Below are 27,493 nucleotides of genomic sequence, written 5' to 3'. Positions count from 1 at the left end.
TTTTATTAGAACCATGAAGGGAGGCAGAGCTGGGGGAAGCGGAGGCTGCGCAGACGCTCAGGGAGCTTGAGGGTTCCGTGGGGCAGAAAAGGGAACTTTTGGGGTGGACGATTCCATCTGCACATCTGTTCTGCTCAAGTCTCAAAGTTGTCACCCACGTAGGTTAATATTTTGATCTCGTTGGGAACGACCCAGCCCCTAACCGCCTGCAGGTGTTACTAACTAGTGAATTCTCCTGTACGGAATTTCTCAGCTAATCTGAGACTTTTAGTCCTGCACACCCCTTGACTCTTCAGACTAGCATCTGGGCGTTAGTCTCAGACTCTTCGAGAGAGCACAAAGTCCCACACAGGTGAGAGAAGGCTTTCCCTAACCTTAGGGCAGGAAGTGCTTTCTTCTAGAGGTGGACAGGGGTTGGAAAAAAAAAAAAACCAAACTTGTCAAACTCGCGAAGCCCCTTAGGCAGGGCTTGCCGTTTGTCTCCTCTCCTCTAGGGCTCTGCTGGTGCAAAGCCGAGAGTCTGCGCGGGGTGGGCAGGGCTCACAGCACTTCCTCCCTGAGCCCACGTCCTCGCCTCGAGGCCGGCCCAGCTCAGAAACCGCACATTTCTGCTCTTTACTGTGCTCTTTGGCTCAGCCTGGCTCATCTCAGCCCCGCGTTTCTCGGCTCGCCCCCCAAACCCTGCATCCCAGCGGCATCCCAGCTCAACTCCTAGCATCTGCGCACAGCCTCTCCGCATCTCTGCCCGCCTCAACTGTCGAGGTAAGCGGCGCCCTAGTCCTGCGCGCGAGTTGGGGACACTCGGGCTGCCACACTGCGTGTCCTTTGGGGTGGGGTGGGGGCTGCGTGGCACAGGTCCACGCACCTCTTTTGCACTTGACCTGTGCCAGGCCTGGGGCTACCTCTTCTCTGCCTACCTCACCCCCACCGCCCCCTGCGTTCTGTTTTTAACAGATTTTCAGCTTAAGAAATGCTACCAGGTCTCAGGGACCCCACCTTAAATTGAGTTACTCTTGAAACAAAATATCCCCTGAGGCATTTTAAAGCACCCCCCCCCCCCCGTTAAGTGGTAGTCAGAGGAGTCTTTTGAGAGTCAGAAGACACATAGCTCAAAGGGTTTCCCTTCATATTAAACTTTAAATAACTGCAATTCTGCTTTTTGAAGACTATCTTTTCCTCTCAGTCTCCTTTTCTTTGTAAAAATGTGGTAAGGATGAGTTTGAATACCAGACACCGGTTTCCTAATTTAGTTTGGAGTGAAGATGCAGAAAATGCTTTAAATCCTGAAAGACACGAGGAGGATGCTCTTGTATTCCTCCACCACCCCTAGAAGCCCCAGGCCAGGCCCCTCGCCCAGATCTTACCACTCATAACTCCCAGTTCCCCTCAGCACTATTTCTCGACTTCACACCGGGTGCAGAGTGACATGTGCTCTCACATATCTGTTCAAAGAGTATTTTTGTGTTAGGAACTCCGAGTAAAAGAGGAAAACAGAGCAGACAAGAGGCTGTGAGTTTCTCCTCCATACAAGAGTGATATGGTGTGGAGAAGAAAAAAAGCAAGCGCGCACCCCACTGTCCGTTTTTTTGTTTTGTTTTTTGTTTGTTTGTTTGTTTGTTTAAATCTGGCATTCCAAACCAAAACTTCCGAAAGGAAACCTTGGCTTTCAGACTAAACCAGGAGTTTTGCCTTCTGGGCGTCCCTAAAACACAAGCACGTGGGTCTGGAATGGGCTGCTGGCTAGCAAGATGGCAGAAGATAGGAAAGGAGGAGTCGCTTGTACTGAATACTGAATATCCTTCCAGGTGGTGTTTCCTGTCTGTTCATTGAACTCAAATCTAACAGATGTAAGGCATCTTCACACTATTAGCACTTAACTTTTACATTCTTACAAATATTTGTGACCTTTCTGGTACTTGGTAGATTCTGGTTGTTGCTTTACATCCATCAGATACTAGCTAGACAAGGATGAACTTAGTTACATTGTTTTAACCACACTGGAACTCAGGAAGAAAGTGAGATTGTACCATGTAAGAATGGAGACAAGAACAGCCCTGGGAAGGGGTCGAGTGGATCACATGCTGCTTCAATCTTGTATTCAGTACCAGAGGGAAAAGGAGAATGTGCCCACAGACTTTGTTATAAGCTGAAATATAAACACTTTTGATGGTTTTTGTTTCTGAGAAATTCCTCTAAAAAAGCAAAGTAATTTCTGGTCCCTGTGTAAGTTGCCAACATTCCATTGTATTGCGTTTCAACAGTCCTGAGTTACTATTTTTTGAGAAATGCAACTTTGAAATGTGTAGTTAGTTGCACATTCTCACTAGGCTCTGTAGTATCCACTACTTTTTCTTGGAAGTTTTATATTCTAAGAATATATACCCATTCTCCACTTTATTTTCACCATATGTCACAGATAAATATTTTTTAAAAGTTCTAGATATTTCTATATCATATGGAGAGCAATTTATAAAGTTCATTGCTGTGAATGCTTAAGTTGTGCTATTTGGTTTCTCAGATGGCTTTGTTGCTTTTTATTTCTACTTATTTCTAGTCCTTTTCTATTCTATTTCACCCATCTTGATAAGTAAGCCTTTTAAAAAAATCTACAATTTTTAAGAATAAATTCCATTCATGCTTTGCAGTCTATCAAACAAACTATAAATTTGCAACATTATTGAACCTCGTAAGTGATCTTAGGAACTTTCAAAGTGAAGTAATCTAAAATAAATAAGAGAAGCATGGACATTATACACATAATTGGAAGGTAATTTTATGCAATGTTTTGGATAATTATGTGTGTGAGAAAAATTGCATATTGCAGCTAAGTATCTAGGTGCCTTTTCTGCCCCTTGGACATGCTAAATAAATTCTACATTGTAGGTCTGTGTCCGAACTCTGACATGTCCTGTTAGATTAGATTAAACCTCAAGGCTGAACATTTTTTAATTAACACAATTGATCCTTTCAATATGAAAATTTGTGTTTTGTATCAATTCTCTCATCGCAAATAATAAGTATCTTTAAAAGTTCAAATATTATATGAATTCACTATAAATGAATTACATTGTATATACATTGTAACTACACATTGTAAGACTTAAGGGTATTTGGCAAGGACACTGGCTATACAGTGATGTATATATGCTTTGTAGTTATATCAGAGAATTAACTTTCAAAGGCAACTTAATATATCTGAAAAGAATAGTACTTCCCTAGAGAAAAGAGGGGAGCAACACTGAGACCTGATGCTACCTCTCCCAGTTCAAGAGATGGGAAGGCAGAGCTTGGGGACAGTTGGGGACTACTGCCACCCTTGTGTCCCTACTTCCCAGCCATATTCTGTCACTACCATTGAAGTTCAAAATGTCTCAATCCACAAGACCCAGTTTGTTCACTGGTCCCAATTGTGAGGCAGTAGGGAAGATAAAATACCACACCAAGCCCTCACACTTCTCAATCCAGACTCAGGGATTTCAGTTTACTACATTTCCTGTGAGCTGACTGTAAACCTGCATCACTAAGAACCATGGTATGAAACCTATTTCCTTCTTTCTCTTGCAACTTGGGTTCCCTTTGGATCACCACGTGGCAGTAGTACATAATACTTTTTTTTAAAGCAGGTAACAGCTTAAGCCCTTTACCTAAGTTCTTGAGACCACAAGTTTCATATTGGATTTGGGGGGGGGGGTGAAGGATAGAATGTTTGCATATACAAGAGATATCATGATGATCAGTTATGAGCATGAGAGTCGTTTGCTTCATATGCACTTAATATATATAGTTGAATGGTATACTAAGCAATATTGTAAATTATTCTGTACATGAAAAAGGTTTATGTGTTTCAACTAAAGGGGTAAGAAATATTTTCCCCTTTGAGAAGGCTAAATAGGTTCAGTGTTCTTTACTTATATTTTTGACTCTGAACATGTGGTCCTGTATGGAATTTTCTGTTTGTGACATCATGTTGGTGCTCCAAAACACGTCAGATTTGGGGTTTTCAGGGTTAAAGATGCTTCACCAGACTGAGAGGGCGGCTTAATTACCATGTGACTGACTAATCTTCACATCTAGACCTGTAGTACTGTAGCTCCTCTTTGTCACTGAAATGAAAGCACAGACAGGTTAAGAAATGCACGTAGCCAGTGACATGGAGAAGAGCTGATACTGACCTGGAGTAGTTTGATAACAGCACCTTACACCAAGCACAAGTGCTCAGATGAGGGAAAGATGGGGCCAGTCCTCAGTGAGCTTGTAGCCAGGAAGTGGGGAGAAAAGCAGACAGTGATAATTCGACACAGGACTAAAGTTGTGTTCTGTGTAACCACATAACAGGCCAGAGAGGGAAGGGGTAAATGGAAAAGAGCCAAGCAGAACAAGCAAACTTGCCTGCTGATAGATGAAAGACAGACAGCATCCCAACTCTAAAGTTACTGCCCTTGTCTTTGGAAAAGTAATCTCCTTTGGCCCAATCCTGTTTTCATTCTTGATTATATCCAAATTCCTCCAGGTGGCCTTCCGGCATGATTAAATCAACAACATAGTAACTCTAATCCTTTCTCTAACTCTCCTGGAAGTCTTTGTGATTTGAACTTACATAACATATTCATCTGTAATATTGCCTGTGTGCTAGGAGGGAGATAAGTGCTTAATTACAGAGAAATGCTGCTCCCATACAGTGGCTGGCAGCTTTATGTCCAGGTAACCACATCCTGTGAGACTGGAGAGAAATCAGAAGTGCCACTAGAACAAGTAAGCTGTGAATGGACATTTTCCTCTGCATTTTTATTATGAAATTTCCATGCATACGAGTGATGACTATATATTCATATATTCGCGCGCGTTTGTGTGTGTATGTGTGTGTGTGTGTGTGTGTGTGTGTGCTGAAAACCACTGTCATAGAGAAAAGTTACTGGCTTGCTCCTCATGGCTTGCTCAGCCTGCCTTATTACAACAGAACCCAGGACCACCAGCCCAGGGGGGCCCCACACACAATGTACTGAGCCCTCCCCCATCAACCACTAATTAAGAAAATGTCTTAAATGCTTGCCTGAAGCTCAGTCTTATGGGGGCATTTTCTTATTCACAGTTCCCTCCTTTCAAGTGCCTGGCTATAATTGTGTTAGGTTGACATAAAACCACCCAGCACATGGACTAAGGACCCCTGAACTCGCTCACAGCAGCCACTGAGAGGTGGCTGTTAGGTCCTTTCATATCGGATTCCCAATTTCTCCATCATTGTCCAACTCGTATATGAGGCTACTGAGTACTCTTCAGAAGAGCCTCCTCTTGCTCCCTCCTCAAATCCCATTCAAGCACTGAAACAGGCCTGAGCGAAAGCAAGCACCTTATCCAATCCTTCCAAATCCTGCTTTCTGTCCCTCCATGCTAACCATAGCCAGACCCTAGGCTTCGTCTACTCATGAGCAGGAGATACCTACAATCCTGCTGCATACCAGTCCAACCTTCCTGATGCTGTGACTCTTTATTGCAGTTCTTCATGTCATAATGACCCCTGACCACAAAATTATGTTCATCGCTACTTCCTATCTGTTATTTTGCTACTGTTCAAAATCATAATGTGACTATCTGATATTTATGGTATCTGATATGCAGCCCCTATGAAAGAGTTGGTTCCACCCCAAAGGGGTCTCGAAACCCACAGGTTGAGAGCCACTGTTCTAAACAGTTAGCTCTTGTTACAGAGGAATGGCCGCCCAGCCTACACTCATGCTGCCTTGATCCTTTCAGAAGCCAACAAAATTTCCTCAGGTAACCTAATCACTATTAGCTCCTGCCATTCTCTCAAAGATGTCAGTCACCAAGACTTCCTTACTCCATCACACTCCCAGGTCTAAACCTTCTATGCCTGTCTCCTTGACTCTAATGGAAACATGCAACATCTTCATCTCTGCCATTGTCCTTCCAGCCCACACTGCTCCCATGCCTCAAGTACATTGGCGTTCACGCACAGATACTAACCCTTCTCTCAATCCCTTCCTCCAAGATTCACTCACCTCACTTACAGACCACTAAGCCCCAGATTAGTCTATAGATTGGGCTCCCTAAAATCACCTGCTTATGTCTCATGTTATGCCATCATCCAGGGCCACCCTGACTCTTACAACATCCACCCTCATCAAAGCCAACCTTCTAGCCCTAAGTACCATTTCTCAGCAAGCCAAACTCACTGCCGTTAAACAAGCCCCAATACTGACTAAAGATCTTTCTGTTAATATATATTCATACTCAAAATATGCATATAATTCATTTAAATATTCTAATGTGTAGCAAGAGAGGCTTCCTTACTCAAAAGGGAACCCCAATCACCAATGTCTTCCCTGTCCAGGACCTTTTGACTCTGTCCTTTTTCTGCCCAATGCAGCAATAATCCACAAAAAAGATGGAAAATACATCTTCTCTCTCAAAACAGAGCATGCTGATTAACTAGCCCAAGGAATAGCTCCTCACACTCAGGCCTTCCTCTGCCCTCTCTCTCTTTTCTTGGCTATCACATGTCCCTCTTACCTCCCTCACCCAAGTTTTCTCACACATATACCTTTTGTTTCATCTATATGATCAGACCCTAATTTCCATCCTACAAAATTATGGATAGAAAAGTATTATCCGTTTCTGAGAGTGACAGATGCACAAAGCCTTCTCAAACACTTAACGATACTTTCCAAAAAAAAAAAAAAAAAAAAAAAAACCCAGTATCAAAGCTCAATATCAAAATTTTCATCTCACCAAATTCAATTATTCAATATATATATCCCTCTGCATGTGTGTGTGTGTGTGTGTTTGTGTTTGTATTTATCATTGATACCTTCTCTGAATGGGTCCAAGCATTTCCTACTACCAATAAAAGACTGCTCACAAAGTAATTACAGAACTTATTCCCTGATTAGGCTAGTCATCCTCAGTACAATCAGATAACAATCCAGAATTCACATCCTCTATTTCCCAAAATATTTCAAATTACTTAAACATCTCCTAGAAGTTTCACATTCCCTATTACTCCAGTCTTCTGTCAAGGTTGAAAGGACAAACCATAACATAAAAGAAACCTCATAATATTTACCCTAGAATTAGAGCTGGCCTAAACTCCTGGCTCTGGAATTGTTCAAATTTAGAGCTTTACCTAAACAAGACAAACAACTTCCACAAATAGCCAGTCCAGTTGAACTCATGTAAGCAATGACTCACCCACCCCAGACTCTCCCCTAATACCTCATTGCTCCTGTCTTTCCTATCAAACAGTGCCCTTCCTTTCCTCAGGACAGCACTTTGGAAGCATACTAACAATTCTTTACCTCTTCCACATCACTCTTCCTGATATAGAGATAGGACATATGCTCTGCTCCCATCTATCAATCATTCCGATCCGGATATGAGGTATAAGAGAAGTAAGAGCCACAGTTGCTTTGGCCTAAATGACTACAACATAAGATTGCTATCAGCTGTGAGGAAGTTAGTGAAGATGCGACCAAAGTTCAGTTCCGGGTATGAATATAAAGTATCAAGTGATAACTGTGATACACCTATTCACCCAATGAAAAAGTAAGCATTAAAATATAGTTATTATTCCCATTGTTCAAATTAAAAATGATAACAAGCCTCAGACTGTAATACAGGGTTATACCATCTAAGAAATAGAACATAAGATAAGACCTTTGGGATCCCAAAGACTTAAACCATCCTAATCTAGCTAACTTAAGAACATCCCACTTCTGGATAGTCAGGACAACTCCAGTAGTCTTTAAAACATGTGAAGGGAAGAAATGAAGATTGAGGAGCCGTGTATTCACACATACAGTGTTGGTCAGTGATACACTATGCAGTGAGAGACTTCCACAACTGCAGCATAGAAACACAATCCCAGGGAGGTAAGATGAGGCCCTTCCCCAACACAAAAGCTTGTTGCGGCCAGAGGCAAAAGAGTTTCTGTCTTTAAAATCCGAGGGTAGATTTGGAATAAAAAAAAAAATGCTTTCTCACTATGCAGCTAGCTTCCAAATGGAGGCTCTCCCTAGAAGATACTGAAAATATCAAGGACAATGGTAAAGTGTTTAAAAAGCTGAAAGTTAGGAAGCAGTTCTGGTGGAGCCTGAGATTACTAACATTTCCCTTAGCTTGGTAGCAGGTATCAGGGTATGTCATTGTGACGTGACAGAGCTGGCGTTGCCCACTATGGCATAGAACAGTGGTTCTCAAGCTGAGGGTCATGGCCCCTTTGGCAAACCTCTATCTCCAAAACTATTTACATCATGATTCCCAACACTAGCAAAATTACAGTTATGAAGTAGCAATTAAAATAATTTTATGGTTGAAGGCCAACACAAGGAACTGAATTAAAGGGTCACAGCCTTAGGAAGGTTGAGGACCACTGCCATAGGCAGTTCTCCACAGCAAAGGAACAGTCCTTAACCCTTAGACTCTTGTCTCAAAAGAACAAACTTTGCAGAAGTGACAGGACAAAGGAGATCCCATGAAATATTTGTCTACTTACTTCATATCTGTTTCATAATTGCTTTTCTGACTGCGTTTATCTAGGACTACTGTACTTGTGCTATTAACAGGTGCTTTATCTCTGCTGTTAGCATTCACAAGTGGCAGTTGCATCAAGGAACCAAATAAGCTTGAGATGTAGGATTATTTTGGTTTAAGTACGGTGGCTTCTCAGGGGAAGGATGGTACCTCTGAGCAATCACCCCAGCCCTGTCTTTTATTGTTCCCCTTCTGACTCAGTTCCATAAATGATTGGAGTCAGACAGCCAATATTCTTAGTGTATTTAGAATGTTGTGGCTTATACATTTCCCATATTGTAAAAAACAAGCAGAATTGAAGTCCTGTGGGCTGCAAGCATTTGTAAAGGAAGTGCAGGACAGTGAGTACTAGACAGAGAGGAAACCCCCAGAGGTCATATCCTCATGATTCCTTCATGGAATTGGGCTGGTACCTAACATATGTTTTAGTTAGATGAAATTTTCTCAATGTAATATAATGGGAACTTCATTTTTCTCCCAATTTCAAATATTTTTTATCTTTTGAGGGTCAACCAGGTACCAGTGTGACAAGGTATAAGAAATGGCCCCTCACGCCCAAAAGATTGCAGCTCAATGGGAAGATGTGGCCTACAGATAAACACATGATAATGTATTGTGTACACTGATAGGTGCAAAACTCATGAAGAAATACTAGCATGGGCAGTGGGTGGCCACGGTGTGCTTTGAAGGATAAAGGAATGTCCAGGTGGATCAGTGGAAGAAGGTTACCTCAGACACCAGACACAGGGGACAGTGTGGTAGAGCCGGAGTGTAAGGTTATGGAAAGGAATGGCCATGAGTAATATTCAGACTGTACTCATGTGATGTGTTCTCCATGCCCAGCCATGTTTGAGTAAAATGGATGCTCACTATTTTAAAGTATAGCAAATTTAAAATAAGAGGAAATTGCTTCTTTTTTCAAACGTTTCCAAGATCCTTTGTGTGTACGGCACGTGTCAGTTCAGCCACAGGTCAAATGCCCAGTAGCTTCCTGGTGTCTGAGAAACTGGACAGAGCAGCTTGAGAAAAATGCAGATGAGTAAAGGGGGCTATTAGGTGAATTCTGAAGTCAGCCAAAGGAAAGGGAAGGAGACAGTGTTTGCTTTGGTTTTATCCCTGGCACCTGAGTTTAATTCGTATTTAAATCTCAAGTGGTGGTATGGTTTGTTGTTCTCTTTGCTTTGGTTTTTAAGGTTTATGCCTGTAGCCCTGGCTGTCCAAGAACTAACTCTGTAGATCACACTGGGCTCAAACTCAAATCTCTGCCTCCCCAGTGCCGGGATTAAATGTGTGCACCACCATGCCAGGCTTTAAACCCAAGTGGTTTATTAGTACTCTAGCAACAAAGACAACCTTAAATGTAGTTTGTTTTCATGCTTTCTCTCCTCTGCATGCTTTAGTTTATGTACTCTGACTAAAAGGGACAAGAAAAGAAAAATAACTAGAAATAATAGCAGAGCACGCTGCCCTAAAACCCACATCCGGCCCAGTGCGATCTGTCGCCCTAGGCAACACTGGTTGTCAACTTTTATTTTGTTTTCATTTTGGTTCACCTGCTAGTTCACAAGCATAACATAGCAGCAGCAGCAGCTGTTCACTTGCAGTGGCTCCCCACCCCACAAATGCACTCCCCTCTCAGGGAAGGGCACAGTCAGAAGATTTGGGGTACAGAGCTGAGATACCTAAGGTACAGCTTTAAAAGCCTTGGAATGTGGGCAGCATGGTTCGCTCCTGTTCAGATAATGGAGACTCTGCTTTAGAAACTGTGTTTATAAATGCTCAGGAAGTGTGGACATATGAGATGTAGGTATATTATTGTGGCCTTAGGGGTGTGTGTGTGTGTGCGTGTGTGTGTGTGTGTGTGTGTGTGTGTGTGTGTGTGTGTGTGTGTCTGTCTGTCTGTTGGAAGAACATAATAATAAAAACTAAAACAGGAATAATAAAATAATATCTGGTACTAAACATTGTGTGGTAAGAAACTCTATGTGTCTGTCTGTCTGTCTGTCTGTCTGTTGGAAGAACATAATAATAAAAAAGTAAAACAGGAATAATAAAATAATATCTGGTACTAAACATTGTGTGGTAAGAAATTCTGTGTGTGTGTGTGTGTGTGTGTGTGTGTGTCTGTCTGTCTGTGTCTATCTGTTGGAAGGAGAACATAATAATAAAAAAGTAAAACAGGAATAATAAAATAATATCTGATACTAAACATTGTGAGGTAAGAAACTCTGTGTGTGTGTGTGTGTGCGCGTGCGCGCGCACGTGCGAGTGCAAACAGATATTCAAGTCCTCTACCTAAAATAGTGTACCATTTGCACAGAACATATACACACACTTTTTTCATGTATTTTGGATCATCTTGTGGTTTCCTTACATCTCTACAAAAACATAGCTATTATATAAACAACAGTGACAATAATTTATTTAGAAAGTAATAACAAAAGGAACTCTGTATTAGATGGGTATACTGGTGTATGCCTGTAATCTCTGTGCTCAGAAACAGAGACAGGAGGATAGAGACTTGGAAACTAGCCTAAATTATATATATATATATATATATATATGCAAGAGCCTATCTCAAACAAGAGAGGGAAGTATGGAGGATGGGAGAAGGAGTCTATACATGCTAACAAAAAATTATTAGTTTTTCATTTTGTGCAGTGTCTGACTTGTCTACTATGTATTATAATCCCAATGTATCTGGTCTTTGCTACTTTGTGGGTTCTTATTCCTTTAGTCCCATACACACACACATCACTAGATATGAGAGAGAGAGAGAGAGAGAGAGAGAGAGAGAGAGAGAGAGAGAGAGAGAGAGAGAGATCCCTGAATCTAATTTCTTTCATTTTGTTTCTTCTTTGAGCATGACTACCAACAAACCTCAACCAACCCCTCTGAACAACCCTTGGGGCCCTAGCATTTATATACCCTCTGAAAAGTCCCCAGAATTGCAAGCATCACACAGTCGTAGAAACTATCTGCAGTTGGCAAAAATATACCTCTGCTAGAGCACGAGGCAAACCATAGTCAGCTGCTTCACTCAGAAGCAGCATCATATCCTACACCCGGGATTAAAACAAAGCATATTTTTATAATATGCCTGTGTTTTTTTAAAGGAACCAAGTTTCCAGAATTGTCACTACATACCCCTCCAGTCACCATCTTTTATCCACCCAAGCCCCCTTCTTCCCAGAGAGTTGCCTCTGCTTTCATGTCTTGTACAAGTGACCAGAGCTTCTGTGTGCTCATGATGCAATGACCATGTCACATCCAGAAGAGAAGATTTGCTCTTCCCTATCCTCCAGGTCTTATAGCCTGCCCATCACTCCTCCTTCCATGATGTCTCCCCATGGCTATTTCATTTTAAGTCTGAGTATTTAGCATCCTTATTCTCTTGATAACTGCCCACTGCCAAACAAGGCTTCTCTGTTCAGACTAAGATTTGTGCTAGTCTATTGATATAAACATGAATATTTAGAAAGTAGTTTAACAACATGCCTATTTAGCAAATCAGCAATTACAGTTTCCCCATATGACCTGTGACCTCTCTGGCCATCAGCTGTTGAGTGCATTTATAGTACCAGGCATGTGTTACCTCTCATGGAAGTGGGTTTCAGATCCATGCAGGAAGCAGTTGGTTACCCCCAGAACAGTCATGCCACTGTTACACTAGGCGTATCTTGTCTGGAAGGTCAGTATTATAGCCTCAGGACCTCCCGCTGGTCAAGTTGTTGATGACTCTTCTCTCCCCACACCCTGCCTAGCACCCTCCAGCACTAGGCATGCTCACTAACAGTAGGAAGCCTCCAGTTCAATTCCAGTTGATTTCATTGTAAACACAAATTTTTAATAAGTATTTTCCCAAGCTTGGTGAAATCTTCAACTGGTAAACCAACCCAATAAGGATAGTCATCTATAGGTGCAAAGTTAATTTCCTGCTCTGTTAGAGCAAAGTCTGGTTGAAGTGATGAGACACGGTGTGTTAAAGTCTTAACAAGCTAAACAAGAATATCAAATGGTACAGGTGATATGAGAACAGCCACTTCTAACGAGCTTTGTTTAGAAATAAGAATGGAGTTTGTTTTAAATGATCTTTCCCACACGCAGTGTTAAACTACTTTGAAAGGCACAGAGAAAAGAAATAAGGCTTGGAACCTGTTGCTTACTTTCTCAGAATTTAGTGAATTGAAGAGTTGTTCTCTACCAACAATGGGAACTCAACGATTTTCTTAAAATAACTGATCTGAGGCTACTTTGATCATTGTACCATTTTCTTCCATTTTGGGGACTTTGACACCCACAACAACATCTGTGGGTAAGTTTAGCTATTGTGTAAATCATATTCTATTTTCTATTCTCTTATATATCTTTAAATCCTTTGTCAAGATTTATGGAGTAAATAAGTATTAAAAATTCTAAGTCATTATCTTCTCAACTCTATTTCCAATTATGAAACAAAAGACTTGGACCAACTTAAATTATACCAACTTTATCAGCTCATACCCATTGATAGTAAGTTTATGAAGTCAGGGTTGTCCAGGGAATGATGGATTTGTGTCACACACAAGGTCCCACAGGGAGTCAGATCTATTCATGGTGTATTTCCATTGCAGAAATGTCAAAACAAAACAGTCCAGTGGGACCAGTGAGGTGGCTCAGTGGGTAAAGTATCAGAAGTATGGAAAGGGATCTGCTAGCCACAACCTCAGGTGCCCCCTGTGGATCTTAGAATCTTACCTCCCCTGGAGCACTTTCCTGTAAGCAGATGTTTGGTGGGAGAAGGAAGATGGGGGTGAATTTGGAGCAATGTGTGGGGATAGATTGTGGATGAGTCATCCTAGGGTTCCTCTCAGCATCTCTTCTAGCCAGCTGGGGAGATGTGAAGTTGACCTATTTGGATTGGGACAGGGCTGCCCTGCTATACCCATATGCTGGGACTGGCAGGAAACACGTCTCTCCCTTCCTGGGTCCTTCACCACCAGTTTGCCTTTCAGAGGCTGATGTAGGATCTGATGGTTTCTTCCTTCTGACCTTCAGTGTTCAAATTGCCTACTGACCTGTCCTCTAAGACTGGGCTGCAGTATAGATTCTGATTATGCCAGAGAAAGGCCTCAAGGGATAGTTTGTCCCTGGTGAATGCTAACCTTGAAGAACCAAGCAATGTCTCCACAATTGATACCACAAGAGAATTATTTCATTTTTGGCTGGCATCTCTGCTGCAGAGTTTTACTCATGCTACCTAGGAATGTGCTGATACAATGAGCTGAGTAATAGAGTGGTATAGAATGACTTAAAAAGTTTTACTAGTAGTCAAATGATGAGATGCAGAGAAACCAGTCCACTGCTTACTTAGCTAATTGAAATGAAAATGTAAGCCATATACTTAATTACTATGCACATGCTATCCACAAAAAAATACCTGTGTTGGTATTTTCTATTTAAAGTAGCAAAGTTGCATATTAAGTTTTGTGAAACATGTGAAATGCATAACTTCTGGAATTTAATTGGTTTCCTTTCTGTATCTGCTAATTCAGCTCTTTGGGAATATAGGGGTTTTGTTGTTGCTGGTGCTGCTGTTTTCAGTACTAGGAGTTAAACCCAGGACCTTGTGCATCTTGGAGATTTGTGTTTGTATGTGTGTGTATGCATACTTGTGTGTGTGTGCATTTGTGTGCATGAGTTTGTGTTCTTGGGTGTACGTGCTTGTGCATATGTGGGTTGTAGTTCTGTCATAACCTACTGCTGTCAGTTCTACTGTTCACAGATACTAGCTCACTAATACAAATATTTGCACAAATCATTCAATAAGTATTTTTAATGAATGTATATAGGGATCAGTAAGTTATCACATTGGGAAAAGGGATGGAGGAGGATCAGCCTGGATTGCATAGTGATTCCCAGGCTAGCCTGGGCCATACAAAGATCTTGTCCTAAAAAAAAAAAATAAACAAAAAACAACAACAAAAAAAAAAACCTACCTCTGCTTTCAATAGCATTCATTAAAAAACAAAAATTCATATTTTCTATAAAAAAAAAACTAAAAATGGGTCATTTGACTAAGCAAAGGAGCTTTAGCTCCATTTTAATTTTTTTAATTGTAATTTCAAAAAAATCTATTAAAACCCTTAGTGAAAGCATGGCATTAGATTTTCATGATGTTAATGAAACAATAATTACTTACAATAAAATATCCAAACCATAAACAACAAAAGAAAAATACATCATTTGCTATCTAAGCTAATTAAAATCCTTTGTGCTACAGTGTCTTCAAAAAAGCAGAAACACCATGTAGAGAATCAAAGAAAACATAGGTCATATCTCCAAGAAGGGACAGCTGTCCAGAATATTTAAGAAATTCTTGTAATGTAAAAATAAAAAGACAATCTACTTTAAAACTGGACAAAGAGTGTTAATTAATATTTCTCCAAAGAAAATATAGGGATGCCGATTTAAGTACATGGAAATATGTTCAACACCATAAGAGGAATGCAGCTCAAAAGCAATGAGAGATATCACACCCATAAGGACAGCTGTACTCAAAAGACAGAAGACAATGGTAGATGCTGATGAGGCCTTGAAGAAATAAAGATCAGCCTAAATAGCCATTGACTGATGTAAAAGAAACGTGCTTCTGATGCATATTATTATTCGGATGAACTTTGAATACATTATGCTGAGTGCAAGAAGCCAGAAACAAGAGACAAACCTGTATGTTTCTATTTATATGAAAAGCCCAGAGTACACAAACTTTCTCTATCAAGAGAAAGCAGCTGGGTGACTGCTGAGGACTGGAGTGGAGTCTGGTGAATGGACACAGAGTCTCTTTTAAAGGAGAAGAAAGCATTCAAAAATTAGATTGTGGTAGTAGTTGCACAACCTGCAACTGTGAAAAAAAATCCATTGAAATGAACACTCTTCACAGAGGAGTTTATGTTTTTTCATCTGCATTCAGGGAACCACTGAGAAGATGAAAGGCGTCAGAAGCCATCTGTGCCCAGACTCAGTGCATTAAAAGGATTGGGGGAAGTTATTTTAATGATGTAGAATTTATGGCGAGGGTAGGATGGGTGTTTGAAAGATGGCATTGAAGAGGTTAATAAATATTAGACATTAGAGGAATTTTTAAACCACATTGAAAAGTTTGGCATAAATCCCTCGGTTGGTAGAGATAAGGCACAGCTTTGCTAAGCTAAACTGGATTTAGGAAGAACTTTGTAGTGTCTGTCTAGCTGATTTAACAGGGGGACAAATAATATACTGAGAGAGTATATGAGGAGCATATGGAGTATATAGAGCATATGAGGAGCATATGATGATGTGTGAAGAGGTCCTAGACCGAGAAGGGAAGGAGTAGGACAAGATTGGGAAGGCTAGATTAGCAAGACAAATTAGCTATCTCAAGAGTAGTAAAAATTCTTATAAGAAATGCTTAGATCTGAGTCAAGACAAATAAAGATAACTGGTGTGATTTATGTATTTTATTTTATGGGCTGAAGAGATTATCTGGGGAAAGGGATGCCCCTGTGTGTTTCTGGCCTGCAGCTCAGCTGATGATCCTCTGCCTAATGATTGTAGACAAAACTGTGGAGTCAGCCTCTTAGGGTTTCTTCTCAGAACTTTTTCTTCCTTTTGTCTCATCTGCTTCCTGCATCCCAGTATAACCTTCTGTCTCAGTTCCTCTTTCTGACTTTCTCTTCAGCTCCCAAGATAACCTCAAGCTTGTATCTCACTAGACCACAGGCCAGGGATATTCTGTATGGGCTGGTGAAGAGGCTGTTTGGTAGCCATGTTCCATCTGAGGCCCTGCTGGGATGCCCTCCTGGAAATGCCCAGTATGTAGGAAGTGTAATTGCTGGCTTAAAAGTGCATCTAGAGAAAGAACTTTAGAGGTATAAGATATTGTACCCTCACACTGCAACAATACTAGAGAACAGGAATGACTATACCATAAAGCAAGGGCTTACGCCCAACACCCTCCAGACCACAGCTAAATTAACTATATTTTGAAAGAGCAAACTTGTTGGCACATTGACTCAGAATGCGATTAAAGCTGCATCATTATTAATATTTGTGAAGCATGACTGTTTCTACTAAGCCATTGTCAAGACAGTCCCCGTGGGCAAAAAGGAAGACAAATAGAACCAAAGGTTCAAAGATTTAGTGGATTGTCATTTGACATTTTTACTGAGATTTTATCTCGAATGGTCCATGACCACTTGATTAAAAACAATTAACCACGCATATCTCCCAGTTCATTTCCCCTTAGTGCCCATAAAAAATCAAAACTGCACTGTAGGTTTTATTATTATATAGGTTATATGTTTATTGTAATACAGGTTAGTATTGATAAAAGTATAAAGCTCTGACTTCTTTGATTTCCCTGAATAAGTTTCTGTGTTCTTTTGTATCCCATTCTCTATTTTGGTTCTATACTGTTACTGTTCAAATTTCATTATCTTTTCTTCTCCAAAACTTCCTTTGAAGTGAACTATGATTAAATTTTAATATCTTTGCCCACTGTCGTGTATGTGTGTGTATGCGTGTGTGTGCGCGCACACACACACACACACACACACAGAGAGAGAGAGAGAGAGAGAGAGAGAGAGAGAGAGAGAGAGAAGAAAGGTGATTGCCATTGGTTTCTGGTTTATTGAGTTAGAAAAAAATTCTAGCCATTTCAACCTTACTAAGAGGATTTTTAAAATCAGCAATAGCTATTGATTATTCCATCAGGTGATCATATATTAAGTCACTGTATACTGTTTTGATTTGGTTTGGGTTTTGACACAGTTTCATATAGCCCAAACTGCCTTCAAAATCCATATGTAGCCAAGATTGACCTTGAACTCTCGATCCTCCTGCCTTGGCTTCTTATATACTCAAATTAAGGTTGCACTCATGCTATCAGAGTCTTTTAATATTCTAATTTAGTGGATTATTCTAATATATTTCATACCAATCAGCTATTCCTACATTCACCAATAGCACATACTATTGTAATTGGTAAAGAAACTCCATTTTATGCTAGACATCCATGTTGGTACCAACTAGCCATTTGTCTCTGAATGTAGCCCCTGGAAGATAGTTCCCAGTAACCCAGACTCAGTGACCCTACTGAGAAATGGACAGCCATGACCACCTACTTGCTCTGATAGTACCAACTGCTTTTTTGGCTTCTGTAACTTGTACGTACATGTATAGTATGTACATGTGTGTGTGGTATTATATATATATAAGTGTGTGTTCATGTTCATACGTGTGTGCAGAAACCAGAAACCAGTGTCTGGTATCTTACTCAACTGCTCCCTGCCTTACCTTTTGAGACAGGGTGTCTGAACCAGAAACCAACTTATTCAGCTAGACTGGCAGGCTGGCTACTGTCCAGAACCTTCTTTATCTCCCTCTCCAGCACTGGAACTGCAGGCAGTGCCACGACACAGCTTTAACATGAGCTCTGGAAATCTGAACTGAGGACTTATGCTTCTGTAGTGAGCCCCTTACCAGCTGAGCCATCCTCAAAGCCCTTATTTTATTTCTGATGCTTATAAGTAATATCGAGAGGCTACTTTTAATTTTCAGACTGCTTTTCAAAATAACAACTCTTGTCATGTTATATCCAGTCTCTCCTAAAGGTACACTGGAGTTTTTTAAGAGTTGGATTTTAAAGATTTATTCTTCAAGAATTTCATAAGATGTATTTTGACCTCATTCACCCTTCCTATTTCCTCTGCCCCATTCCTTTCCCAACTTTTCCTCCTCCTCCTCCTCCTCCTCCTCCTCCTCCTCCTCCTCCTCCTCCTCCTCCTCCTCCCCCTTCTCCCCCCCTCCTCCCCCTCCCCTTCCTCATCGTCCCCCTCCTCCTCCCCCCTTCTTCCCCTCCCCCCTCCCCTTCCTCCTCTTCTCCCCTCCTCACCCCCTCCTCCTCCTTTCTTTCTTCTTCCTCTTTCTCCTCTTCTCATAACTCAGTGTGTGTTGCCCTGATATGCAGGGATGTGGATGCAACCACTAGACATGGGCAACCTAGTAAGGGCCACACCCCTGAAAAAAACTAATTCAGCACAACCAAATACCAACAGTCCCTTGGCTAGGAGTTAGAATTTTTTTTTATATTTTTTTTATTCGATATAATTTATTTACATTTCAAATGATTTCCCCTTTTCTAGCCCCCCCACTCCCCGAAAGTCCCGTAAGCCCCCTTCTCTTCCCCTGTCCTCCCACCCACCCCTTCCCACTTCCCCGTTCTGGTTTTGCTGAATACTGTTTCACTGAGTTTTTCCAGAACCAGGGGCCACTCCTCCTTTCTTCTTGTACCTCATTTGATGTGTGGATTATGTTTTGGGTATTCCAGTTTTCTAGGTTAATATCCACTTATTAGTGAGTGCATACCATGATTCACCTTTTGAGTCTGGGTTACCTCACTTAGTATGATATTCTCTAGCTCCATCCATTTGCCTAAGAATTTCATGAATTCATTGTTTCTAATGGCTGAATAGTACTCCATTGTGTAGATACAAAAAATGTGGTATATCTACACAATGGAGTTAGAATTTTTTAACAGTCTATTTTGTCTGCTCTGTTTACTCAGGGATCAGTACTCTGGTTTCCAGGCTTCCTTCCTATCTTCCTATTTTTTCTCAAATATTTGATAATCTTTGTTACTTTATTTCACTGTAAGGACTAAGATAATATAGAAAGCTGCTTGGATTTTCCCAGTGGCTGTAGCTACTCTTCTTCTTGACTAGGAGTCCAGGCACAGGGCTCTCCAGATGATCCTGCAAATGTGTGGACAGGCAGCTCTTCCCTTGAGGTTAGAAGATGGTCAGACCCTAAGCTTCAACTCTCACTGAGTGCTATTTGCTGAAGCCAGCAAGCTATCTGCCAGAAATGAGCATTAAGGTGCTAATCACATCTTCCTGGGGTGTATACATTTCTCTTCCTGCTTTTCTTGATTGTGATCAAGTGACAAATTGATTGATTGGATGGTCAGCAGATTAGTATTTGTTATGAGATGCCAAGCTTTCTAGGCACTGGTGACTTGTTTTGAGGGTCTTGAGACCAGTGTCAGGAACCAAAGAGGTACTTCTCTGTACTATAAGACAGATTCTGTGGATGAACTGCTGTTACTATCCTTTGAGTTTGAACGTGTTATTTTGTCATTCTAGTGGAGAATAAAGAATTAGCACATGCTAGCCCAACTGTCAGAAACCAGAAGTTTTTGGTGCATTTCAGACACACATCCCTCTATGCAAGCATCACTATTGCCAGTGTCTCTATGTAGTCACTACTATGAATAGTTACTGTGCTTATGAAATTTTCATAGTTTATGAATCAAGCTTTCCTGTCATCATTTTACAAGTGAAAAATAATGTGGGGCTTTCCCCAATAACATAAGTAAGTTAATCGAGATCATGGAATAGTTGGCATTAAACCCAAATCTGGCTCATTCAGTTACCATATTCACCTGAATATGTTCCTGATTATAGAGCAGCTCCCAGGTACCATTTGAATGGTTATCAAGAATAATTCCAAGTTCTCAATTCATTCCTTTTGTTTTGCTGGCATATGAATTAAATATATAATTAGCTTTAGTGGACTAACTAAAGCAAAGAACTCTGAAACTCTGGTTGTTGAATATCTGGTTTCCATTTAAACCTGGTCTTCCTGGCAACTGAAAGGAGATAAATGGAATGGTTGCATCATAGATTATATAGAGAGGAAAACATAGTCAAGGAAAAAGTTGGTCTCATTGAAGTGGTCCCATTGTCCACTTACGAAAATTCTCCTTTAAGAAACTGTGTGTAAGTATCCTTCACAAAGCAACTGAAGAACCTCTCTGTGGAGATAAACAGATAAGCTTCTTTGCTTCATAGGTTGGCTCATGTTCTGACTGAGTAGCTGTTAGACTTCATATACAAGTTAATTAAACCACTATGCAAAAAAGTTACTGTGGTGCTCAAACACAAGCTCATTCTTTGATAGTTGGCTTATTCAAGGATGCAGACTTCTACATGTTCCACAACAAATATCTCATAATTGTGATTTCTGGCATGTATTCTATACTGTGATGATATGATTATTAACTATCTGATTAATAACAATTAATACTTCCTGAACCTCCTGATAGATTCTCCATATGACATTTTTAAAGTTAACATTTTATATTATAAGAAATTTTGTAATACACAAGATATAATTCACAGACCTCATGAAGCTTAAGAAGGAAGACCAAAGTCTGGGATACTTTGGTCCTTCTTAGACAGGGTACAAAATAGCCATGGGAGGAAATACAGAGACAAAGTGTGGAGCAGAGAGTGAACAAAAGACCATCCAGAAACTGCCCCACCTGGGGATCCATCCCATATACAGTTACCAAACCCAGACACTATTATGGATGCCAACAAGTGCTAGCTGACAGGAGCCTGATATAACTGTTTCCAGAGAGACCCTGCAAGTGCCTGACAAATACAGAGGGGGGTGTGCTCAGCCAACCATTGAAATGAGTACAGGGTCCCCAATGAAGGAAATAGAGAAAAGACCCAAGGAGCTTTATGGGGTTTACAACCCCATAGGAGGAACAACAATATGAACCAACCAGTACCCCCAGAGCTCCCAGGTACTTAAACAGCAACCAAAGAGTATACATGGAGGGACTCATGGTTCCATGCTACATGGGTAGAAGAGGATGCCCTGGTCAGACATCAATGAGAGGAGAGGCCTTTGGACCCATGAAGGCTCATTGACCCAGGGTAGGGGAATGCTAGGTCAGGGAAACAGGAGTGGGTGGGTTAGTGAGCAGGGGGAGGGGGAGAGTATAGGGGTTTTTTCAGAAGGGAAATGAGGAAAGGAGATAGCATTTGAAATGTAAATAAAGAAAATATCTAATAAAAAAGAAATTGTGTTCATTATTTGTGGTTCTGTGATATGATTACTTATGTGGTACATTTACACAATGGGGTACTACTCGGCTATTTAAAACAATGAATTCATGAAATTCTTAAACAAATGGATGGAACTAGAAAATATCATCCTGAATGAGGTAATCCAATCCAAAAGAACACACAGAGTATGCACTTGCTGATAAGTGGATATTACCCCCAAAAGCTGGGAATACCCAAGATACAACTCACAGACCACAAGAAGCTCAAGAAGAAGGAAGACCAAAGTGTGGATACTTTGATCCTTCTTAGAAGGTGGAAAAAAACACCCATGGCTCACAGCCAACCAATAGACTAAGCACAGGGTCCCCAATGAAGGAGCTAGAGAAAGGACCCAAGGAACTGAAGAGGTTTGCAGCCCTGCAGGAGGAACAATAATATGAACCAACCAGTACCCCCAGAGCTCCCAGGGACTAAACCACCAACCAAAGAGTACACATGGAAGGACCCATGGCTCCAGCTACATATGTAGCAGAAGATGGCCATTTCAGACATCAATGAGAGGAGAAGCCATTGGTCCTGTGAAGGCTCATTGCCCCAATGTAGGGGAATGCCAGGTCAGGAAAGTGGCGGGGGGGAGTGGGGTAAGCGGGGGTGGGGGGATGGAATAGGGTGTTTTGGGAGGGGTAACAAGGAAAGGGAATACCATTTGAAACATAAATAAAGCAAATATCTAATAAAATAAAAATAAATAAATAAATGCCATTCAAAATCTACCTGGAGTATAGATATGAATTTATGAGGCTTCTAAAAATTAATATTGTAAGATATTATAAAGATAGTGTATATGGAATTAAGTTGAACATAACAACAATTCAGAGGATAAAACACAATGTGTTATGATTAGTTTTTTGATGTTTACCATTTGTTAGGTTTATCTTCAGGTGTCTAAATGTGCTATTTTTAAGTATCGAATTTTGATATCAAGTGGTCATTTAATGAACAATTTTATAAATCACTGATTCTGTGAGTTAGTGAACAATGTACACACAACAGAGCTGGTTCGTCTTAGCTCCCTGATGTCTGTAAAGTCTTCTTTGGAAAAACTTGAGATTTTTCTCTCCAGTGACTGTCCAAGGCGAGTACAGCCAGGAGTGCAGGGAGCACAGTAGTGGCAGAGCAGCTGAGACAGGGGCCTTCTGAGCTCCATCTGCACCCAGGAGCTGGGCTGCTCCACAGCCCTCTGTGCCAGCAGAGAGCCGGTCTCCCAGGGGTTCTGAAACAGGTTTGAAGACCCACAGGAGGGACAAGCTACAGCCAGAAACAGCAGGACCGACTAACACCACAGATAACCAGATGGCAAAAGGCAAACACAAGAACGTTACCAACAGAAACCAAGGCAACATGGCATCGTCAAAATCCAGTTCTCCCACAAGAGCAAGTCCAGGATACCCCAACACACCAGAAAAGCAAGATTTGGGTTTAAAATCACATCTCATGATGCTGATAGAGGACTTCAAGAAGGACATAAATAAATCCCTTAAAGAAATGCAGGAGAACACAGGTAAATAGGTAGAAGCCCTTAAAGAGGAAACAAAAAATTCCTTAAAGAATATCAGGAAAACATAATCAAACAGGTGAATGAATTGAATAAAACCATCCAAGATCTAAAAATTGAAAAACTTGAACAGCAGTATCAGCCCTTTTTACAGTACCTCCAGGTGACTTGAGCTTCTAAGTCAGGCTCCTAATCAGAACCCAGCTAGGTAACCTTCACACAGTCATATCCTGTCTCTGTGTCATACGCATTCTGCTCCAGGAGTCTATGACCCACTCAGTTTTGAAGGATGAGACATTGACCTGTCCACATACAATTTCTTAATGGAAGAAGTGTCAAAGGATAGAAAACCAAGTTTAAAACCATAACTATTGTCATAGTTATACTGTGAATAGGACTATGTAAGAGTAAAGGAAGGAGACACTCCATCATCCTACCAGCAAGTTGTAGCTTCAAAACAATATAGCTTGAGGTGATGTGTCATGCCTTTGGTCCTAGCACTCAGGAAGCAAAGGCAGGGGGAATCTCTGAGTTCAAGGACACCTGATTTACATAGTGAGTTCCAGGTTAACTAGAACAGCACAGTGAGAATCTGTCTCAAAGAAAAAAAAGTTTGTGTGGTGACCCAGGACAAGAACATAAATTATAAGAATGAGCCCAAATCCCCAGCACATACAATATAGCCCAATTCCTTGCCAGCCTGTGTACTTCTAATGTGTAATGATTTCCAATGCATCTTATGTCACTGAGTCAACAAGGAGTATGAGGGGTGCCTTGTTCCTTGCCATCAATATAAAACAGAAGCAATTTTGGTTTGGGGGTATAGTTTTTGGTTCACTTGGTCTCTTTACAGTCTATATTCAAATTTCTGTCTGAAATTTTGCCACCCAGCCACAAAACAGCAGTTCTTAATTTTGTGTGCAAGAGAGTCACTTGGGAGTATTACAATGCTGGTTATTCAACCTCCTAGCCCAGAATTTCTGATTTAGTTGTTTTTTAGATGAAGCCCAAGATTTGCATTTCTAGCATGTCTGTATGATTTTGCTCCTGGTAGTTGGAGAATCTGCATTTGAAAACCACCACTGTAGAGAAAATACAGAACCCAGCCCAGAGATTGGCTCTACCCTGTTCATACCACTCACATACAGGTGCTTTCCTGCATCTTGTACAGCCCTCGTGAGATTTCTGTGCTATAAGTATAAAAGCAATGCAAATAATGAGACCCGCTGCCACCACTAGCTAAGAATCAATACAAGCATTTAGTAAGCAAATTTGACTGTAGATAGACTCTTTTATTTAACTATTATGAAACTCACTGAAATGGTCCCTTCTCATGGATGGGGAAACTGCAGTTGTGCTGAAGTGACTTTTTTAGCATTGCATAGTAAAAGCCCAGCTAAACATGGTTGTTTCAGGATGTAAAGTCCATACAGATGATAGCTGTATAATCTGCATATTCACACAAGCTGCTGGTCTCAGCTCCTTACTCCAAGAGCATGGGCAGTTTTACATCTCTGTTCCTACCTTTGTGGCGTTTACATCGCTGTGATAGAATACATGACAGTACAGTTCAAGGGGAGAGAGGTTTATCTTGGCTCTGTCTCAGGGTATTTAAGTTCTTTGCAGTAGTTACCATGCTACAGTGCTAAGAACTCTCTTCCCATCTCTGGTGAAGAGTCTGGTCTTCTCCATGCCACTCAGTGTTGCCCTAAGTTGTGGTCCTCTGATGGATCCATATATGACAATAAAAATGTCCCTAAAATAGGAGCTACCACAATGTACCCTGAAGAAGCTAACAAGACCATTTGGGGAAAATATATTATGCAATCTTTAAAATTGTAATTAATGGATCACCTAGAATGTGTGTGGGCATGTAGTGATTCAGTTCCTTTCTTGCTTCACAATAAGTGTTGTAAGCAGTATCTTCACAGAGAGAAAAACAGTATTTACTAAGAAACTCAGGGAAAGAACTACAATTCCTTTCTCACTGAGGGGGAGTGATGCAGCCAGCAGTAGAACAGCATGAGTTTAGTGTACCCCATTCTGGACTCAATGTACAGAGCAGGAACAACAATGACAAAAACAAAAAACAAAGAAAACAAAGCAAAACCCACCAACTGGGTCATCTTTTCCCATGGCATGTATCACAGAAAAATATTTTACATAAACTGGGTATAGTGGTTTAAATAATAATGGTCTCCACAGGCTCAGACATTTGAATGCTTAGTGGAACTCTTTGAAAGGATTAGAAGGATTGGGGGATATGGCCTTGTTGGAAGAAGTATGTTGCTGGGGGTGGGCTTTAAGGTTTTGAAAAGTCATGGCTTCACACCTCCACACCCCGACCCCTCCACACCCACTTCTGCCTGTGAATCAGGATGTAGCTGTCAGCAACTGCTCCAGTGCCATGCTCCCTACTATGATAATAATGGACCAAACCTCTCAAACTTAAAGGAAGACCCCAATTAAGTGCTTACTGCTTTTTTTGTTTGTTTCATAATGAGTTGCCTTGGTCATGGTGTCTCTTCACAGTCATAGAACAGTTACTAAGACACTGACTGAAATGGAAGAGGCCTTTATAAGAGAAATACAAAGAAGTAACTGTGACAGCTGATGAAGGCATGCTCACAGGGCCGGCTGTGATCGTTACAAACAGCTTCACTCAGGGAGACTCTAGTGCCAACTACAGAACGTCAAATAAGAAAAGCAGAAAATCCCTCTTCCCACGGAGAGATAAGAAGTGGCTGGTAGTTTCTGGTTTATCCTTAAACCATGCTTCACATCATTTTTCTGAAGAGCACATTTTGAAAAGAAAAACAAACTTCACATTTCCAGCACTGGAATGGATTAGACTGCAGTGTAGTATACGTATATGAAAGATGCTTGGAGCCATGAATAACTGGAAAAAAATCTGAATGACAGAGAAGATAGCAATTTACAGTTGCAGCTTTCTCAGAAAGTCATCTGGGTTATTTCTATTTTCTCATTGACTTTTTAAAACTGGTCCGGGGGTGACACATGCTGAGCACATGCTCTACTCTGCAGTTGAGCTGTATCCCCATCCTGATTATGTTTTTGTGGTTGCTTGGTTAGTTGCTTGGTTGGTTGGTTGATTTTGTTTGTTGTTTGTTTGGTTTTTGTCAACTTGACACAAGCTACATTTATCTAGGAAGAGTTAGAACTGAGAAAATGCCTCCGTCAGATTTACCCACAGGTTAGTTTGTGGGACTTTTTTTTTTAAATTAATGTTCGATGTGGAAGGACCCAGCCCACTGTGGGCACTACTAGCCCTGGGCACTTGGTTTTAGGAGGCTTAAGTAAGATCACTGCATGAGAGCCTAGGGAGCAAGCCAGTAAGCAGCATTCCTCCATAGCTTCTGCTTCCTTGAGTTCCCGCCTTCAGCTCCTGTCTTGGCTTTCCTCAATAGACTGTGGCCTGTAATACGCCAGCCACATAAACCCTTTCCTCTATAAGCTGCTTTTAGCCATAAGGTTTTATCACAGCAATAGAAACCTATGACATCTCCCCCGTGACTCGCCCTGGCAGATGTTCTGTTACACCTCCAGGGAAGGTTATCTGAACACTTGGGAGTGACAGAATGTTCATTTCCCAGCTAACATCTGGAGAACACTCAGCATTGTTTTAAAATACAATTCCTTAATGTAGATTTTTTTCCCAGAGACAGAGAGACTGTATTAAATATTTGGAACACAGGAATATTAACACAGTAACAGTATAGTAGAAATGAAGCACTCGTGAACTTCTTAACATTGGGAATCTAAAGATTCTCAGTATGGGGAAGTTGCTACTTCTGCTTGCTTGTGTTGTCTCTTGTTCCCACACACACACTTCATCCATGTATTCTCACATGATACATTATGCTACCCCAAGCCAGAGCACACCTGGGTACCAGATGGCTGTTCATTACTCAAGCAGAGTCAGAATCTTGTTCTTTAGTGTCCACCATGTGATTTTTAGGCTTATTAAAGAATGTCTTGTACTTACTATATGTCTCGTTTGATTAAACAGAAAGGTTTGTTTCACTGTTGAATGGTGTATTCTTAAAAGTCTGCTTTTCCTGAATATCAGTCGGAAGTATTGGCTATGCAGGCATTACTAATCAATAATCTTCCATCATGGATAAACCAGCCTGCCAACCTCTTTTGAAAAGGAAAATTTTTGAGTATTTGAGGAATTTCTGCTGCTTTGATGGCCTAGCCTATAAATAGTAGTCTTTCCTGAATGATATCTTTGCATTCTAGGAGCATATCCTTGTGAGTCTCGATGAAGAGCTTTCGAAGTAATGGTTTTGAATCCAAATTTAAACTGTGAATTATTATGCTACAGCTGGAGTTTTGTAAGTTTCTCCCAATGGCTGGGTTGTCAGCCTGTGGCACTTCTGTGAAAGCATACACTCTGTAGGAGGCACAGTCTTGTGGGAACAAGTTAGGGTACAGGGGTGTGACCTGGAACCCTGTGTTTTGATCTTTCTCTACTTCCTGGATATCAGAC

The 27,493-nt window shown here is 40.9% G+C and overlaps 1 protein-coding gene across 2 annotated transcripts in view; it reads left to right on the top strand.

Annotated features, from left to right (window-relative positions):
- Positions 1-554: 554 nt before the first annotated feature.
- The window catches only part of Apbb1ip (amyloid beta precursor protein binding family B member 1 interacting protein), a 96,775-nt gene continuing 69,836 nt past the window's right edge, over positions 555-27,493 (top strand). The window contains exon 1 of one of the 2 annotated variants that reach the window (XM_052156253.1): positions 555-762. The gene's annotated coding sequence lies outside the window, so the exon portion shown is untranslated. The remainder of the gene's footprint in view (positions 763-27,493) is intronic. The other variant, XM_052156252.1, reaches the window with a different exon arrangement.

This window comes from Apodemus sylvaticus, chromosome 14 (genome assembly GCF_947179515.1).
Source record: "Apodemus sylvaticus chromosome 14, mApoSyl1.1, whole genome shotgun sequence".
Taxonomy (NCBI): domain Eukaryota; kingdom Metazoa; phylum Chordata; class Mammalia; order Rodentia; family Muridae; genus Apodemus; species Apodemus sylvaticus.
Note: the sequence above shows the minus strand (reverse complement) of the source record. Positions and strands in the feature narration are given on the sequence as shown.